At 46.3% G+C, this 5,558-nt stretch overlaps 1 pseudogene; it reads left to right on the top strand.

Moving 5' to 3' along the window:
• The first annotated feature begins 2,136 nt into the window (after nucleotides 1–2,136).
• LOC146994519 (U2 spliceosomal RNA) lies at nucleotides 2,137–2,314 on the top strand (annotated as a pseudogene).
• The last annotated feature ends 3,244 nt before the right edge of the window (nucleotides 2,315–5,558 follow it).

Below are 5,558 nucleotides of genomic sequence, written 5' to 3'. Positions count from 1 at the left end.
TGATGGTGATCAATTCCGTTTCCTCGGCAAACCCGTGGGCTTCCACCTTCCACCTCTCCGTGCTCAGCTACGTGATTTCTTGATCCTGGCTAAGAAGATTATGGACTCGAAGCTCGCTCCGTGGCAACGCCTGGATGCACTGAAGACTTTCTTTTTTCCCTCTCTCCTCTTCTTCATGAAGACTTCGCAGCACGCAAAGGGAGACTGGAGAAAGATTGACGATTTTCTGCGTCCTGCCCTCAAGAAGACCCTGAATCTTCCTCCCGAGGCTTCTAACAACTATCTCTTTATGGCCTTTCCGGCAAAGGTGCCCTCGGCATTCCACTCGCTGCGGAGGATTCAGACATCGCTGCTGTCGACTCTGCTTTCAAGCTGCTTTGCGCTAGAGATCCCTTTGTTCGTGCTTCCGCCTGGGATGATCTAACCTCCTTCGTCCGTGCACGCATCGGATTCGCTCCTTCTCCTGAGTTAGTGGCACAGTTCCTGTCTGCATCCGACGAAGCTCCCTTTGCCGCCTCTTGCAATTCCATCTCCTCTACGTAGTCTGCCTCAAGGTCCGCATCTCCGCTTCTCAAGATTGTTTGGACTATCGATGCTGGTGGGTCTCCCTCTATTTCCTGTGGTCCTAACACCATCTTCCCGAGCCAAAAGCACACCATCTTCCGGGCCTTCCGGACCCTAAGACGGGCTACCCGTATTAGAGATCTGTCCCTCCTCCCGAACCAGGGTAAGGCTATTGAATGTGTTGCCGTCTCGCGCTCGAGCTCGCACTTCTTCAGAGAGGGGTTCTTCACGCGCTTCGCGGACTGGAGATTTGTTCACCGTGCCAGGCTGAACCTGGTACCTCTCAATGCCTGCAAGCCCTGGGACCATTCACGCCGTGGATGTCGCCGTTGCAACTTCAGTGAAGAAACGCTCCCACATGTCCTCAACCACTGTATGCGTTACTCTTCCATCTTCCAACGACGTCACAATGCTGTGGTTGAACGGGTGAAGAAGGCCGCGAGTGGGCGCTGGGATGTGCTCTTCTGCAACCAAGTCTTCCCTGGTACTTCTCTCCGCCCCGATCTGGTTCTTTACAAAGGCTCCTCCGCTCTGGTAATCGACGTCACCATCCCGTTCGAGAATAGGCTTGCTGCTTTTTCTTCCGCCAGAGAGGAAAAGATTTCTAAGTATCGGCCGGTTGTTGAGCTGCTCAGGAGAGATTACACCGATGTCCAGATCGATCCCATCATCATTGGTTCTCTCGGCTCTTGGGACGACAACAATGACAGAGTGCTACGTAGGCTGTGCAGCAACAAATATGGAAACCTTTTAAAGAAACTCGCAGTTAGCGAAACCATTAAATTTTCTAGGGATATATATGTTGAACACCTCACTGGAATAAAACAATCCTAAATAGACACTGTTGGACTCAGTGACTGGTTTTCAATATGCGATCATTGGATAACATTTGTATAAAGGACCTTCACGGCTAAGTAAATTTTGTAAATTTTGTAAATATGTATATATCTCCCACATCAAATAAATATGAAATCTAAAATCGCACTGTGTGCGTTGTTGGTATAACATGCCATGGTCTTACCAACACTATGTAAAATGGCAAGAAACATTGAACAATAAAAAATTTTTCCCGTTCCATCCCGTCACCATCCCGTTTGAGAATAGGCTTGCTGCTTTTTCTTCCGCCAGAGAGGAAAAGATTTCCAAGTATCGCCCGGTTGTTGAGCTGCTCAGGAGAGATTACACCGATGTCCAGATCCATCCCATCATCATTGGTTCTCTCGGCTCTTGGGACGACAAGAATGACAGAGTGCTACGTAGGCTGTGCAGCAACAAATATGGAAACCTTTTAAAGAAACTCGCAGTTAGCGAAACCATTAAATTTTCTAGGGATATATATGTTGAACACCTCACTGGAATAAAACAATCCTAAATAGACACTGTTGGACTCAGTGACTGGTTTTCAATATGCGATCATTATATAACATTTGTATAAAGGACCTTCACGGCTAAGTAAATTTTGTAAATATGTATATATCTCCCACATCAAATAAATATGAAATCTAAAATCGCACTGTGTGCGTTGTTGGTATAACATGCCATGGTCTTACCAACACTATGTAAAATGGCAAGAAACATTGAACAATAAAAAATTTTTCTGTTCTTATCAGCTTAATATCTGATACGACGTCGACATGACGTCAAGATATTAAACTAATTTTTGCAGATAGGCTTGTGGTTAGGAATTTATTCCGCCCTCGCCACGGGTTGGCCTGCTATGGCACTACTTGCAGGATACGGCCCACAATATATCCAAAAAGCAGAAACTTCACTCCCCCACTGCATCCTCAGGAAAACGTTTTTTTGAAATGGCCCCTTCAAATTTCAGAAAACCGAAGATCTAACAACATCATACCTTTGTACGAGTGTGCGGCGACCTGCCTTTTTTTTAACTTGATATTGCTCGGGCCCCTCGTTCTTTTCCTCGGAATGGGAACATTTTGGAGCCTCGGGTTTAACCCTCGTCCTTTTCCAATGTCAAGTTCTGGTTTCTGTAAATACGAAGTTTTTTTCGTATTTACAGAAATCCCATAAAATCCACATTTTCATCCCGTACGCAGAAAACTTACTCATTCTGTCTGACTGATTCAAGGAACATCGGCCTCGAAATATTACTCAAATTTCATTAGCAGTAACATTTTTGTCTCACTTCGTGTAAGTTTGAGAGAATTCCTATTCACATTTGCCAGATCTTTCAAACTACAGCGCGCGTATACACATTGCTTCCTTCAACACACGAGCCATTTTATTGTAAATAACTCTCGAAAGGGTGTAAAATCTTTGTAGGCACACTGCAGCAACAAAGACTTTTCTGTCTGTTTCCTAATGTTTTGTTTTGATTCTCTGTATGATTTAAAAACGCCAGCTAATTGTAATGGTCTACAATTATTGTTACGAATTGTTGTATTTATGTTTTTATTCATTCATTCATTCATTTATTTTGTTGGCACATTAATATTAACAAACTTGGGAAAATGCCAATAGATGGCTGCACTATGCAGGAAGCAGTTTATTCTGAGTTTTGAGATGGCTTGCCCGCCGCTAGTGTGGAAGTGTAGAATACAAAGTAATCATTAATTGTAAAGTAAAAAGTACTGTTTGATTGTACATATTACAAATTAATTTGTAAAGTGTTTTTTGTAATTTTTCTGTTTGTTTAATTGTTTTAAGGTCCTAATATTTCACTCTGTGTTTTCAACTGCAACGTTTGAACTGAAGAGAGAGAGAGTATCCTCTGTATTATATCACTGTCTTTATATCTTATGTAACCTCAAATTTCCATTATGTATCAACAAACCGCACTGCGTGCGTTATTGAAAGACGTGCCATGGTCTCTCAATACTCTTGTAAAATGGCATGTATAATTTGTAAGTAAAAAATTTCTGTTCTTATCAGCTTAATTTGCCGGTTTGATTTATTTTTATAGGTTCACCGGTGGATATGCTGATAGAGTATTTGCCTCATCCGGAGGACGGAGCTGAAGGCGGAGCCAAGGTGGATCTTTGGTAAGTTTTGCTTTATTTTTCCTCTCATTTCTCCTACTGATGCTTGATGGGTTGGTGACCTTTACTTGCGTCAGTAGGAATCTTTCCTTTCCCTGTGAGCGTGCAGGTGTCTTTTCCCGCTTTCACTGAACTAGCCGTTTTCGGTTAATCCATGTGATGGGCGAGGTCTAACTTTTTCTACCTCTTTCCTGTCTATTCTTGCTCTTCTTAAGTATTTTTTCGCTATTTAGTGTTAAAATACTTTCGTTGAGCCCTTATTTTTTCCTTTCCACAAACTCACTATTATGGTGGGCGTGGTCTTTCCTTTATTTCATATCTATCTCTTTCCTCTTTCTGGTATCGTTTGTTTCGTTTTATTTATTTTTCCCATGTCCAGGTTAGGTTCGAACTAACTGGTTGGATTTTATGCTTACTCGGATTAGTGTTCCGGAGTAGCCGTGAGCCCTTAGCCTGTGTTCTGCCACAGGTCAGGGATCGAGTAAGCTTCCGATTACCCATCCATGTGAAAAGGACACCCGGCTGGGTGCGGCCTTTAGTGGGGCGTAATCTTCCAAGTCCTGGTCATCGTCTTTGCTTTCCTGTCAATGGTTTTTCCTTTCGATCATTTAGTCTCGGTAGGTGCCTCGACCCCCAGTTCGTCGTGGGTCCAGGGACTTACCTCCATTGGTATCCTTGCAGACAGGCCACTCGGCTGAGTGTATCCTTAGCTCGACACCAATTTCCTTCCGAATCGGCTAGTTGCACGCGCTAGTTTCTCCGCCTACCCCGGTCATGTTTTTTTTCTACCAGAGCCACCGAATCTTCTGCAAAGACTCTTGCTCTCCATTCTCGCTTTGATCTTGCCAATTGCCAATTAGCAGTATTACTAATTATTTGTACTCTCGATTTCGAGCTCTATTTTCAGATGTCAGAGTCACCCGGCTTGCCATGCATTCCTGTGTCTCCACGGCCGCCTCGGATACCGTCGCCGACTACTGGTCTCCCTCCGATGCCACCTGTCCTTGGTGGACTGCCACAGAGTGTTGGATGCCCCGATGGATCGCTGGACATGACGCCACACAGACGTCTGAGCCATTTGCACGCTTCGGGTCACTCCTCCGTGATGACAACGCGGTCTGGTAGTCTTCACCCAGCTCCTGCTCCACGTCGCCACATCTCTGCCTCTGCTGTTCCCTCTGGTCCTCCTCTGCTGAGAAATGGTTCCCTGTGCCAGATGCTCTCCATCATATCTGCCAGGACGTCTGCCTCCTCTCGCATCTGCAATGATGTCTTCGCTTCCTGCTCCCGGACTTCGCCTCCTCCGGAAATGCTCTCTGCACCGCTCGTGCCTCTTACTTCGCCTCCTTCCTTACCTTCTCCTGGCTCCATCCTTGCTACTGCTGCCCCTTCTTCAGATTCCCCAGTGTGTCACCACACAAGGTCACGTGCTGCTGCTGGACACTCCTGCGCGCACACTTCTCCGACTAAGTCTCCTGTTCCTACTTGCTCGATCTGCCACTTCTGCTTCTCCTTCGGGTAGTCCAAGAGTTCGTTCGCCGTCCTCTGCGATCTCTGTTGATGGAACTCCTAGTGCTTCCTCCTCTCCTGTTCCTGCTCCTGCAACTTCTGGCGACAGAGCGTCTTTCCTATATTCCGACGATTCTGCATCTATGCGGGGTGTCTCCTTCACGCCCGGCTTCTGGTAATTCTCCTCCCGCTGCCGTGCCCGCGTCTCCTGGTGTCTCCACTTGCTCTTCTCCGGTTGACTGTCCGACGTGTGGTAAGTCGTTCCTCAACAAGAGACAGCTACGCTTTCACCGCTTCCGCCGTCATCGCCTTGCTCCTCCTCCCTCCTCTCCTGGTGCTGCTGACTTCTCTACCACTGGCCATCCGCAGCTTCCGTCTACTTCTCTTCAGGCCTCGCCGCCTCCTTCCAATGCTACATCTTCAGGCGCTCCTATTCCTTCTACTACCTGCCGCGAGGGTTCCACGCTCCATCTCGTCTTTCCT

The sequence above is a fragment of the Stegodyphus dumicola genome, chromosome 11 (assembly GCF_044657685.1).
Source record: "Stegodyphus dumicola isolate Sdum_Otavi_A_Nest chromosome 11, ASM4465768v1".
Taxonomy (NCBI): domain Eukaryota; kingdom Metazoa; phylum Arthropoda; class Arachnida; order Araneae; family Eresidae; genus Stegodyphus; species Stegodyphus dumicola.
This window is presented reverse-complemented; position numbering and strand designations above follow the sequence as displayed.